Raw genomic sequence first — 14,232 nt, forward strand, 5'->3', positions numbered from 1 at the left:
TCATTCTTTTCTCTTTATTCTGCTCTGCAGTCTTATTTCCACTATTTTATTTCCAGGTCACTTATCCGTTCATCTGCCTCAGTTATTCTGCTATTGACCCCTTCTAGAGTATTTTTAAATCATTTATTGTGTTGTTCATCATTGGTTGTTTCTTCTTCAGTTGTTCTAGGTCCTTGTTAAATGTTTCTTGCATTTTCTCTATTCTATTTCTCAAATTTTGGATCATCTTTACTATCATTTTTCTGAATTCTTTTTCAGGTAGACTGTCTATTTTCTCTTCATTTGTTAGGTCTTGTGGGTTTTTACCTTACTCCTTCATCTGCTGGTGAACTCAGGGACCTGCACAGACTGAATGAGTATGGTCACAGCAGCTCGGTCCTGAGAGCCCCTCAGCCCATAGGTCTGGGCAAACAGGTTGGCAGCACCTATCATGTAGTCCAGATGCAGGGGCTAAGAGAAGGCAAGGTATGGAGGGGTAAGCATATCAGTACTCACCTAAGGAGCTACAGCCTCCTTCCCATCCACGTACCCACATTTGACCCGACTGTAGGAGATCATGACATGATCTCCCTCGGGAGGAGGGAGGAGACTTACATTGCTGACATCAAAGATGAGCGGGTGTGGACAGCATTTAGGCCCAGACCAGAAAGGGGCTCCTGAGCTTGTAAGCTAGGAAAACAGAAAGATGGGGGGGAGTGGGACATGAGAGGTGAGGTCTTTCTCATAATTGTGACTCCTCATTTTCAAGCCCGGAAGGCCCTACTTAGTATATCGCTGGGCACTCACTTTGTGCTAGACACAGAGCTATTTATGAAACTTTTATGGATTGCCAGGCATGTACTAACATACTTAATTTATTAACTTAATAATTATCAATTAGCCCTCATAGAACTCTTATGAAATTAGGTCACCATTATTCCTACTTCCTACATGAGGATACTGAGGAAGAGAGGAAACACGATTAGTCCCAATATCAAATATAGTTGAGACTTGAAGCCACCTAGGTCCTGTGCTCTTAACACCAAAAGTTCTCTTGTACAATCTCTATAGCCCTGACTGGAAATCTGGAATGACTCATGTCATATCTAAGGGAAATAGGTACCAACTATCTTGCTTGAGAGAACAGGGATGGGCAGATAGAGGAGACAGGTCAGCAGGACAGGTCTTTGATTTCAAAAATCACTCGCTTAATCGTTTAATGAGATCTCTGGGACTTAGTGGGCTTGCCACAACTGGATTAACTGCAATGAATCATGTCAAAAGCATGTAGCAAACAGCTTACAGTAAGCCTACTCTGACAAATGGACCCCACAAGAGTGTAATACCTGGTTCGGAGGAAAGGTGTGCAGCAGCTGTCTGATGTTCAAGTGCTGGGTGTGTCAGTGGTAGTAAGCCCAGGTCACACAGTCAGCCTAGGTTTATGGCCACTGAAGCACCAGGCTGCGCTGCACAGCCTCCAGCACCTCCAGGGGTTGGGTGCCTGCCAGGTGCAGTGTTTGCTCCACAAACGTTGAATCCCTATGAAGAATTAGATGGGACACAAACTCAGAATTACACAGTGATCCCAGAGTGAGCTTAACACCATGGAAAGCCAGTGATGACTCCCAAAGGTATAAGGCCCGAGGAATCATTAGTTTATTTGAAAAGTAGGCCAGGTCCTAGTGTTACACTGGTTACAGAATGCTTTGACTGACAGGCAGGAGACAGGGTGAGCGAGGATTTGGACAGAATTACACACATTAGGTACTGGTTGACGTTTTCTGCTGGCTGCTTGAAGAGACCTTCAAACTCATCCCGAGCCCACTGCAGACAGAGCAAATCAACACTACGTGGGTTATGGGAAACAAATAAGTTTATGTAGGCATTAGGAACACCATCAGTAAATACAGCAAATAGGAAGAGCATGGCTGTTATGGGACAACAGAGGAAGGAAGCCCTCCCAATGTGGCTCCTCAAACTTGTCAAGCCCTCACCACTTCAATTTAAAAACCAATTATCTTAGTCTGGGAAGAGTTTAACACACAAGTGTACATTCATGCAGAATTAATTAAGATGTACACCTTAACCTAGGTACGTTATGCCTCAATAAAAGACAAAGTTCACACCAAGAATAAAACATGAACGATCTCTATGCAGGTTCTGGGGACTGGGCAGAAAGTAAGATAGAGGCTTGGCCCCTGCGAATTTGGAGGTCGATAGTCACTGGTGAAGTGATCTGGAGCATCTTGATGCTCGAAATCCAGGTTCAAATGCCAGCTCTGCCACAGTCTTGTGACCATCAGGTATATCTTTACTTCTGTATCCTCATTTTAAAAACATACACTGTAACAGTAAAACTAAACCTCATGGAGTTAATATGAAATAAACATGTACACATTTAAAGCTTAGTTTGAAAGTCACAAGGACATATTAAGTGTAAATGCTTTACAGAAGTCCCGTGAGAGTTACTACTGTCATTCCAATTTTACAGATAAGGAATCTGAAGCATGAAGAGGTTAAGTCCAAGGGAACATAGAACATTTGTTTTAAAAGCATTTTTATTGGTCTTTCTGCATGCTGGGTAGAGAGAAACATAGTAATAGAACAATACCCTAGTAGAGGTTTTATATATATAGAAATGAACACGCACACAAAAACACATCTCTTTCTCTCTCCGTCTCTCTGTATCTACACACACAAACCCCTACACACACACACATACACACCCCAACATGGGATGTATGGACAGGGAGAAAGACACATACTGAACTGAGTCCACAAGTATAAACTCATCCATTTTGGAAGGAAAAGTGACAGACTGAACTGTTACTGCTCATTTTCTTCCTGTTCCCATACTTCCTAAACATAGCCTCAAAGACTGCATTAAGAATCATTTTGATAAAAGGATGGTTATTCGTGGTTTGAAAGAGGACTGTAATTAGGGCCAAGTCCTGAGGGCCAGTTAATGGGTTGCTTTTGTCAATCTACATGATAGGCATGCTGTTTTGTATGTATGTGTACTATTTAAACACAACTATGCTGATAAGCTATTAAACATATTTTGGGAAACAATTAGAAAATCAGTCCTAAATGTGGACTTAATATTAGAGATATTTAAATAACTAGCAGAGATGATACTAAGTTAATTTTGTTCAACAACAGAATAGTATCCTGTACATAAAGAAACATATCCTCACCTTTTAGATATACAATTCTTACATAAAGTATTTCACATGGTATAAGTAATACTTCCCTGTATGTTTCCAAAATAAAAATTTCAAGTTAAAAAAATCATTTTGAAAAGCTTACACTGCTAGGTTTAAAGTGAGTGAAGGAGAGTTAAACAGAGGGCAGATATTACATACACTGAGGTTTCATCATCTGAATAACAAGAGTTTGGCAACTGAGACACTGTCCAGGTACCTATCTGTTCCACCTCTTTCTCACTGCAAGGCTGATCACCTGCAAAGTGTGCTTGACGGCCTTCAGGAAGTTCTTCAGTGTGCACATGGGGATGGACTTCTCAGGAGGGTCCTGGCTGGAGATGTATGACTGTCAGGAAGGGGATAACCGCTTGCACATTACCCTTGGTACCCAGTGTGCCTGACTCCAGAAGTGGCTTACGTTACAACACACAGCAGTGATCCATATACGTGCCTGTGAGAAAGTTGCAGCAGGTGAGGGTGGGGAAAATAACATCAGGATGGGACACGGTGACACACACTCCCTAAAAGACACACATTACTCTCCCCTTGTCCTCAACCACCCCCAAAACTCACAGGCATCCACATTGTCCAAGGCATTGGCCATACCATCCAGGTTTTGGAATAAGTTATCATCATTCACATACTCTGTGTGAGGGCCCACACAGTTCTGATGGCTCATCACCTGGATGTGTGGAGTTATCTGGCTCACAGCTGCAGCAGCTGTATCAGACTTCAATTTCTGGGTAGGGATGGAGAAACAACTGTCATTCATATAATCACCCAACAAAACTTTACAGAGCTGTTCTGAAAATTGATTTATGTAATGATGCACAAGACCTAGGCTCTGAGGTCAGGAGGCTCTGTGGTCTATGACAAATGCCACACAGCTTGGGCTGGGACAAACGAGGAATGTGGTGAATAAAAAAGGAAAACAGTGATACAATAGGAGACAATGGGTTGAGTATTTGTACTTTTGTCTACCGAACATCCATTGTTTTTAGTTACTAGCATCCAGAGTTGGAGTGCATTCACCCAAAGAAAACCAAGGTCCTCTAAACTTACAAAAACAAAAAGGATCCTCTGAAAGTACAAGTCATATCATATTCCTCTCCTCAAAGCGCTCTATTGATTCCCACTTTCACTAAGGGTAAAATGAGCTGGTCCCTATTACTTTTACAACCTTCTCTCTTACCATGGTCTGTCTCTGTCTCTATTCCTTAAACACACCAGGCATATTCCAACATCAGGGTTTTGCTCACACTGTTAAGTTCACCTGGCATACTCTTCCCTGAGATTTCTTCCTGTTCTCGTATATCATCTTTAATTCTGTGGATATACCACCTTTCCAATGATTATTTCCTTTACCACACTGCAAACCACCCTCTCATGGCACTTCCAGTTCTATATCTTGTTTTTCATTCTTGCCCCTACACAGTATTTTTCACCTTGTTATGTTCTAACCACATACTGTACTATTGTATTTATTATTTGCTGTACCAGTTGTCCAAACTAATGATGTTAAAACGAAGTTCTGGTTTTTTTTATGTGATGCACAGCTATCTAGATTTACTACATTAGACATTTAAACTCAGAAAATTTAAAAATATTATTACTCCATTTAAAATTGGAGGGGCTTCCCTGGTGGCGCAGTGGTTGAGAATCTGCCTGCTAATGCCGGGACATGGGTTCGAGCCCTGGTCTGGGAAGATCCCACATGCCGCAGAGCAACTAGGCCAGAGCCACAACTACTGAGCCTGTGCGTCTGGAGCCTGTGCTCCGCAACAAGAGAGGCCGCGGTAGTGAGAGGCCTACACACCGCGATGAAGCATGGTCCCCGCTTACCACAACTAGAGAAAGCCCTCAAACAGAAAGGAAGACCCAACATAGCCAAAAATAAATAAATTAATTAATTAATAAAAATGGAATAATTCCATTATATAGTACAAACATTATGAAAAAAGCCCCAGGACAAATCTTTAATGACAGGAGTCAATCTGTATTTACAGTTTTGCAAATTTAAGTTATCTTAGAAGATAGCTGAATTTTCATTATCTACTGCCTTTAATATATTACATGTTTTCCTTGAAAGATGTAAGGGATATCCAGCCTTACAGAAAAATACTTCAATAACATTTTCAGATGACTCTTGATATTTAAAAAAATAATACATAAAAACTTGACAAGTGATAGTACTTTAAAATTTAGTTGCAAGGTGAAATACTGATCCACATCAATATCCACTGTCTTTCTCTGTACTTTGAATGGTTCTTTAGTTAATGAACAATTCTGTATCATCATGAATTGGTCTGGTCATTTGGAAAATACTGTGTCTTTGGGTTATGGACAGCCTCCTAGAGCAGTGGAAAATTACCCTTTCACCTGATAAAATGAGGATAAAAAGGACATAATGTCTTAGTATTATTAAAACAGTTGTGATCTTTTGGACTTGAGGAAAGAGTGCTGGCACCGTCCACTGCATTCGAGAATCTCTCATTTACTATGTCTTCCAACTAGACAAAAGCAGAAACCTTTCATTTGCTATCTTATATATTCTAACTACTTAAGTAGTGCCTAGTATTTGCATGATAAAATGAAAGGAAAGATAAAACACTTGGCAGGCAAAAATAGCACTGTTCTTTACAGAGACTCCCCAGATAGATCCCTCTATAACCCAGTTTCCATAGTCCCACATTAGTCGTAACCAGAAACCAAAGGAAAAAAACATGGTTGGGGACAGGTGTAAACTCACAAATGAAAGATGTAATAAGTTTTCAATAAATATCTGCTGGAAGAAAGACTGAATGGTAGAGAAAAAGAAATAAGGGAAGAACTAAGGAAAGAGAGAAACAAAAATGTCCTAAGGCAGGCTTCCCTGGTGGCGCAGTGGTTGAGAGTCCACCTGCCAATTCAGGGGACGTGGGTTCGTGTCCCAGTCTGGGAACATCCCACATGCCGTGGAGAGGCTAGGCCCGTGAGCCATGGCTGCTGAGCCTGAGCGTCCAGAGCCTGTGCTCCGCAATGGGAGAGGCCATAAAAGTGAGAGGCCCGCGTACCAAAAAAAAAAAAAAGTCCTAACGCAATAAGATAGATAACAAGAAAAAGACAGAAGTGAGAAAAAAAGCTCAACCACTTACCATGTCCATTCCACTAACGTTGATATCTTAAGGCCGAAACAGAAACTGTCGACTCAGATTGGATTTTTCTACAGTGTCCATGTCTGTAATGGTGATTGCCCCGCCCTCCCCACAGACTAGCCCAATCATGGCAAAGCTCTTGAGCAGCTCACAGCCAACGGCCCCTGCATCCACCTGGAAGGTGGCCAAGAAGAGAGACAGAAGATGGTTAGGGTCACTGGGGTAACAAAGGCACTCATCAGTCCTCACTCCCCCTGGAGATGGCAAGAGAGGGTAAGAGGATCTACTACTGCATATTTAAGTGCCAGGGCCATAAAAATCCATGGTCCTCTAAGAAAAGAGGCACAAGACTGGTGAATAAAGCACCTCGTATGAAGAAAATGGAAGAGGGATGAGATGAGGGTACAAGCAAACACCATCCCTTGTAAGCCAAGAGGAGACTCCAGAAGAGGTGGCCAGAGGCTAGGGGACCTAAAGGTAGCTTTTGACCACAAGGTTCTCTCACCAAGAAGTATCTCTGCTTGCCCAGCTTCTCTTGCAGACCGGAGCCAAATACAGCCACCTGTCCATCGTAACTGTTCTGGCACTGAGTCATGTGAAGGCAAGAGAGGGTTAGGGAAAAGGCACCTTAAAAAGATCCACACTAATGCCTACTCCATGGGCCCCAATCACATACTGAAAGGCACACGTCCTCTGTAAAGGCCTCTTGGTCCTCAGGGAGACACTCAACGGCATCAAAGTAAAGCCACTGCATAACAGGCATAAACTTTCCAGAGCAGGTCTCAGGATGGTGTAAGAAAGAGGAAGTGATCACTGGCTAATCAGAGCTGGACAGCAAGCAGCAGGGCCAGGAAGGAACCTGACCCACTCCCAGCACTGTCCGTCTCCACTTGCACTGACCTTCATAAACTCCTGGGCAGCCACAAACCAATAAAGGAATTGATGGGTGCCAGAACCCCAGCAGCCATAAGCCAGCTTCCAGATGAGGGCTTCATCCAGACTGTTTTGCTGCACTGCTGGCAGAGCTTGAGCATTCACAGCCTGTGCTAGGGTCACCAGTTCTATTGCCTCCTCCTGGAAGGAGAAAAAGAACAATCACACCACTGTGGGGAGAGGGAGAGGTAGAAAAACTAAATAGATGAAGACGCATAGAGCAGCTTTGGTTCAAGGACCTGGCTGGCTTGCCCACCCATCTACCTCATTGTGGGGCCAAGGGGGCTGGCCATGCTGGGCACAGAACTGGTGCAGGGCCTGGAAGCAAATGTGTAGCTCAGGAGGGCAAGAATACTTGGCAAAATCTGTTATCACAAAGTCCGGCTCTGCCAGTGAAGTGGGCAAGGATTTCTGTGCAGAGCAAGATATCAGAACAAAAAAAGTAAAAACGTAGAGATGCCTGGAACCCTACAGCACACCCTCCAGCTCATACTCACAAAGCTTATCTTCTTAGTTACTTTGACCTGACTGACAATGCCTCCACAGATGTAGTCAGAGAAATTGGAGGTATCACAGATACTAAAGGTGTAGGGACCTGGGGAATGAAAAGAATGAAGGGTTATCTGTCAGTTCATTCCATCCCAAGATCAACAGCACTATCAAAACAGGAATGGGACAACCTCCCACCTCCTTCCTACCCCAACCCCCTCCCCCATACAGTGGGAGTTTGGAGTTAACAGATGTAAGCTATTATATATAGAATGGATAAACTACAAGGTCCTACTGTAGAGCAATGGAACTCTATTCAGTATCCTGAGATAAACTATCATGGAATAGAATATGAAAAATAATGTATATATAGATAACTGAGTCACTTTGCTGTAAAGCAAAAAGTAACACAACATTAAACATTAAATCAACTATCCTTCAATTAAGAAATAAAAATAAGGTATCGTACATCATGAAAAACAAACGAACAGAAACACAATGCTGATTTCTTCAGACAACACAAGTAACCTATGTCTAAAGGCCACTCTAGAGAAAAAGAAGTAAGCCCTGAAAAGATCCAATGGCAACTACATAATTTCTCTAGAATAAACTCAAAAATATTAAAGGGACACAAAACGCAACTCCAAACAGCTAACATTCACAATTACCTCCCATCCATCAAAACTTACCAGAACACGGATCTGTGGCTGTAGTTTTCATCAATTTGTGAATTTTTTGGCTATTACTTCTTCAAAAACTCTTTTGGCCCACCCTTTGTTGAGAATTTCTTTGACATCTGAAATATATTTATAATAGCTGTTTTAATGTTCTTGACCAGTGATTTTACATAACAGATGTGATTAACAAATTAACGCACAAGAAAAAATTAGGTGATTTCACAAAGTAGAAGACACTATCTGAAATACAACAAAGAGTGGGGGGGAAGACAAACAAGTGAAGTGCCTTAATATACACGTAAATGGGGTTCTGGAAAGAGATAATGGGGTGGCAGTGAGCTGTGAAAGTAATATTTTCAATAAAAATACGGCCAGAAATTTTCCCCATGTGATAAAACTATAAACCCATAGTTAATATAAATTTAATAAACTGCAAAAGAGACAGGGAGAAAACTATACTAATGTATATCATAATCCCATTGATTAAGATCAGTGATAGAAAAAATAAGCACATTAAATACAGAAAAACAAGAATAAGAATAGCAGACTTCCTGTGGAAAATAAGGCAGGAAAGACAATAGAGCAATATCTTTAAAGCAATGAATTCTAAAATGCTACACTCTGTAAAGACATCTTTCAAAAACACAGGCAAAATAAAGTTTCAATCATTAAAAAGCTAAAAGAATCACCACCAGCAGACACCATTCCACAACATATGTTAAAGGCTTTCTTCAGCAGCAGAAAACTTGCATCAGATGCAAATCTGGAGCCACAGAAAAGTATACTGGAAATGGTGATTATGTGGGTAAACATAAACTTTCTTAAATCTTTTCAACAATATAACTGTGGAGTCAAAAATAATGTATTGAGAAGTTTATGACATACATAAAATATACGACAACCAGAAAGTGGAAATATTTTGTTGTAAGTTTTTCTTTAATATGGGTGGTGATGAAGTATTACTTAGAGATTGTTATACTATACATTGTAAAACAGTTTAAAAAAAGAAAGAAACGGAGTCAATGGGCCAAAAAATAATAATGGAATCAAATACTAGTGGTATAAACCTTTTCTGCCTGTAGCTCAGTTCACATGTCTTTATTAAGGCTACCTGGACCCATCTCTTCTAAGTCCCAAGTCAGATTTAAACGAGGCACCTCCTCTTGGACTTTGGTACAAGTCAAGACTACAGATACGTGTCAACTCTTGGGCTGTGGGTCACCCCACACCACCCGGACAATTATCTCTTTGATCTGGGCAACCATTTCTTGCCCTCCAGTCTTGGCATACCCAGGACTTTGATCTCTAGGGGATAGATGCCATTGAGTTGATTCATGCCCTGAACTTGTGTGAAGGAGAGGAAGTCACCACTCTCAAACCCATGTTGGGCCTCATCCAGGCAGGTTACAACACCAGGGTTGTCCTAGTTGGAAGAGAAGTAAAGAAAGCCTCAGAGGTAGGATCAGGGTACCAGGAGCATGAAGGAGGACTATGGCTACCCACATGCCTGTCAGAATCCCTGAGGCCAATCTCCTTACGTTGGTATCCATAGAAATCATAGCACTGAGAGGCTGTTCCCCATTGGAATCCGTCAGGACCATCTCCTCTCCAAAGTCACAGAACAACTGCCTGTAAAAGGAGACAAGAGGACTGGTGCCTGAGACCCTTAGAAATAGTGAACACTTCCTACGAAAGCTTAGCCATCACTGCTGGCACTCAGTGCTTGTGCCAACTGGGGAGAGGTGAACATGGAGAATGGAAAACCTGGTGGGCTGAGAGTAGCATTATGACACTGGGTGCCAGGGGGTCTTAGCCTGGGCTTGGGAGGAGTTGGGGATAAAGGAAGAAGCAGGCACTCACCCAAACAGACCCCGAGTGTCTGCCGTGGCCAGCTTGATGCCATGGCTGTGACAAAACTCACCCACCCACAGCTGGTCCTCCAAAGGACAGTTGGTAAGGACCACCTGTAACAAGAAGGAAGCTCATGCAAAGGTACTGGCATTGGGGTGAAGGGAAATAAGAAAATAAAGGAGAAAGGCAGGCCAGGGGTTGGCAGAATGGCAGGACTAAAGCTTACTGGTTCAGACCTTTTCTGCAAATATTTACAAAGTATGTGTGTCATACTCAGTGAGGGTAAAACTCAATGAAGAGAAATATGAAACCCCAGAATATGACAAGAAAAGTAATGCAGTATTAGGAGGACAGAATTTGAAGACGAACTAATTCACTTAATTCATTTGAAAAACACCCATTTCTGCCTGCCTACAACCCTTCATGTCCTGGGAGTCAAACAATGAGTCAGTCTGTTCCCAGTTAAAGTTTGGGTTTATCCCCAAATCCTACACTCATTTGCTTCAATTCTCAAATAAAACAAAACAGAACAAAGCAAAGCCTGCTCAGCGGTGATTTGTACGGAATATTTGAATTCCCTTCCTTATTCACTAGGATAAGTTCCTACTGCTGCATCAGGAGTTCCAGTGCCCAAGTTCTCTGGGAAACGCAAGGGCACGCACCCACAGGACTGGTCCATTAAATAAATACTGAGCAAACCAACCAGGAAAAGGATCTGAGAGTGCAAGTCACGAGGCAGGGTGATGCTGCAAAGTACCTGGAAACCATAAGGAAGTCATAACAAGGGCCCCAGTGTAGGTGGTGACGGGCACATAGCTGTTGAGTTCAGCAAGGCGGGGCTGTGATGCCTCAGCCCGGTTCTTACCGATGTTCTCCTCCCTTAGGTAGAACTACAACAAGGTACAAGAAGGAAAGAAGTGAAGTGAATGCAGACATCAGGTGGTTTGGTGCTTGGGCAAGGGGAAGGGATCCAGGAAGAGGTACCTGGGATAAGCGGTCAGCCCACTGGGCAGTGCCCTGGTCATGGAGGGTGACAGCTTTGACCCCACCAAGGATGATATTCTTCACAATCTCCACCCCTAGGCCCCGAAGGCCCGACACCAGCACACTGGATGTCTGGAGATGCTTCATAGCCTCATGGTCCAGGACATACCTGCTAGATTTGAAGGAGACTCTGGGTCACGGCTGGGCCCACTCAGCTCTATCCTCTCTGTGACCCCCTCCTGCTTCACATTCCCAGGCTCAGCCATACTCACCGCTGCTGGGAGTAAAGATCCTCATCTATGTCTGGTGCACTGCCTGTTTTTGGCATTCCCTAGGAATGGAGGGGAAAAGAGTTTCAGCAAGACAGCAAAAAAACGCTTAAATAAGAGGTACTTTCCCACCAACCACAATACCATCCCACCTCCAAGATTTAGGGAAAAGACACTCAGGTTGGTTGGTTCTGATGGCACTTTGAACAGTACAGAACATGCAGAAGGGCAATCAGCACATGGTTTTGGATCAGGCCCAGACATACAACGTTTCTTCGATAGTGGCATAGTGCACATCTTTAGAAAAAGGGTCAGAGGTGAGCCAGATACGGGGAGGCTTTTCTCTTTTGTTGGTGGTAACTCTGGTGGAGAGAAGGACTTAAGTACTAGCATCCTCATTTCAAGAACGGAAACATGAAGACATGCTAGGTACTAGAGCTACTCTGAGAGGGAGAAAAGAGGAGACTGAGCTCAGACAGTTGATTTTCCCCAGGAATGGAGGATAAAAGTTTCAGGAAGATAACAGACTGAAAGAGTGAGTGAGCAGACACTAGCTAGATTGTGAAGTCCGGCTGGGCTTCTGTGACCACTGATGCAGAGCACCATGCAGGCTGAACAGATGCTGAGAAGGGGATCTAGTAGGAAGGAAGCATGCTGGGGGAGGGCTTGTATAATAATGATATAGGGGCGTATGAGGCTGAAAGCAGAAGATGAGGGCTTGTGAATGAAGGTATTGGCCACTTGAAAGGCCCTAGGGGAGACTATAAGGCACGATGTGGAGTACAGGATCTTAAAAGAAGGGAGGACAACCTGTTTGCTTTTGAATGCACAGGTAGAGCCCTGGGCAAGACTGGGAAGGTGAGTCTCTGATAGGGATGGTTAGAACCAAAATCTGAAAGGGTCTATCAAATACTGGTGCAGGGAAGGGGGACTGGGAAAGGATGTCTGCCAGATTATGTATCTGAAGAATTCCTACCTGGTATCTGGTCCCCCGGGAGCTTCTGAGAGAAGATACTTGGGATTATCTGGAAAGAATTCTGAGACGATGAAAAGGGGGTACTTTCTAAGAGCAGATATTGGGTTAATAGTAAAGCATTTTAGTAAAGGACAATGTCGGATTCGGAGGTGTTTTTGATGGAAAATGCTAAAAGGGAGTTTGGGAAGGTCAACGACTAGAAATGCTAGGTGTAGGGACACTTCTTGAAGATGCCATAGAACGGAAGGTCTTTAACGGCAGGTAATAAAGGTCTTTAAAGGGAAATGCTAAAAAATATTAAGTAGAAATGCTGCGTACAGAGTGATCTCTGACAGATGAGATTACCAGGGTGAGACGTGAGCAAGAGGTCTCTGAGAACGAGTCAGGGTCTGTGGTATTCCATAGTGTTGTACTTTTTTAGCTCTGAATGGTGATTAGGAGGAGGAAAAAGGGGAGGGAAGGGTGAGTAAAGATGTTAGAGAAAGGTCTCTTTTAGGGAAATGAGAGCGAAACAGACCTTGTCAGGGCTCCGGTTCCTCTTGGAAGCTGTGAGGATGGTAATTTGGGTTTACGGTCTTCTATGTAATACACTGGCTGGGAATATTGAATCTGGTGCTGTAACGTGCTAGATCTGTGAGGGAATAAGGTTCTTGGCTAGATATGTTGCACCCGAGACTCTAAAGGTAGGAACTGGGCCTCTGGAGCCCTGAGGTCAGATTCCAGAACACAGGCAAGAAAGAGTAACATCGGCCCCGCCCCAGCATCCACCCCTATGCCGCCTCTTCAGCCCAGTTAACCACCTCCAGGACCCTCCCAAAAACCCTGCCCGGGGAGAGGTGCCGAGAAAGGCCGTTTGGTACAAATGCCCGTTCCCACAATCACTCTGCCGTCAACTCCATGTGAAGCCAAAGCCAAGCCCGGCCGCCGCCCTCTTTTTACTCCTCCTTCCCCGCCGACTGGCTGGAGGAGAGTTGCAGCCGCCTCAGCCTTACCCAATTCCACTGACCACGCCTCCTTTACCTCAACCGCTGAGCCAGAAGCCCAAACAAAACGTTTGGTCCTACTCGCCATCGCACCCGTAGTGAATCACTGGTGACGTCAGCAGCCCCTGTGTGACTCATTACGTGTGCTGACGGCAGAAGGAAGACAGCCCCACCTAGTGGCTGCATTCAGTAAAATGGGTATAAAATGAAACACGCATAGTTACATCACTGAAGCACTCTGAGGGAAGACAGCAAGCTAGAGAAGTCAAGGCTTTTGGTCTCGAATTATACAAGACACTAGGTGTTAACGGACTTCCTGAGTGGAAGTCCGTCCCGAAAGAGACTTGCAACAGGGGCATATGAAAGCAAACGGGTGCTAAAATTTCCCGGAACTGCTTATGATTCCTTTTATCAGCACATAGTTTAAGCATGTAAAATTTCTACTATGAGACCTGAGTGCTCTGATCTCCATTACTCACTCTTGAACTTAAAAAGTGAGTAGGGACCAATGCCTCACTCTCCTATTCTATACAACTGTGATAACAGCAGCCACCTGATATGGTCAATATGACATGAAATTGGAAACATTATGTACAGGGAAATAAGATAAAATGAATAATCACTATGGTGTAAAAAGTTTACAGCAATGCTCTCTATGCACTGAACACTAAAGTTAAGTTTAAATATTATAATAATATTGATGAGCATGCACAATGCACATACATGGTAAACCTGGCATAAGTCCAATTGG

The 14,232-nt window shown here is 43.4% G+C and overlaps 1 pseudogene across 1 annotated transcript in view; it reads right to left on the reverse strand.

Moving 5' to 3' along the window:
• Positions 1 to 315: 315 nt before the first annotated feature.
• LOC308611163 (ubiquitin-like modifier-activating enzyme 1) overlaps positions 316 to 14,232 on the reverse strand; it is a 47,306-nt pseudogene continuing 33,389 nt past the window's right edge. Inside the window, exons 3-22 of the transcript XR_014017871.1 lie at positions 11,703 to 11,884; positions 11,526 to 11,584; positions 11,254 to 11,422; positions 11,027 to 11,159; positions 10,877 to 10,908; positions 10,279 to 10,382; positions 9,957 to 10,047; positions 9,709 to 9,841; positions 7,750 to 7,847; positions 7,517 to 7,663; positions 7,220 to 7,393; positions 6,996 to 7,100; positions 6,825 to 6,905; positions 6,338 to 6,493; positions 3,759 to 3,924; positions 3,442 to 3,636; positions 1,739 to 1,803; positions 1,326 to 1,518; positions 595 to 669; positions 316 to 450 (exon numbers count right to left, since the gene is read on the reverse strand). The product of XR_014017871.1 is annotated as a ubiquitin-like modifier-activating enzyme 1 (transcript). The remainder of the gene's footprint in view (positions 451 to 594; positions 670 to 1,325; positions 1,519 to 1,738; positions 1,804 to 3,441; positions 3,637 to 3,758; positions 3,925 to 6,337; positions 6,494 to 6,824; positions 6,906 to 6,995; positions 7,101 to 7,219; positions 7,394 to 7,516; positions 7,664 to 7,749; positions 7,848 to 9,708; positions 9,842 to 9,956; positions 10,048 to 10,278; positions 10,383 to 10,876; positions 10,909 to 11,026; positions 11,160 to 11,253; positions 11,423 to 11,525; positions 11,585 to 11,702; positions 11,885 to 14,232) is intronic.

This window comes from Mesoplodon bidens, assembly GCF_964165515.1.
Source record: "Mesoplodon bidens genome assembly, contig: HAP1_SCAFFOLD_105, whole genome shotgun sequence".
In the NCBI taxonomy this organism is placed as follows: Eukaryota; Metazoa; Chordata; class Mammalia; order Artiodactyla; family Ziphiidae; genus Mesoplodon; species Mesoplodon bidens.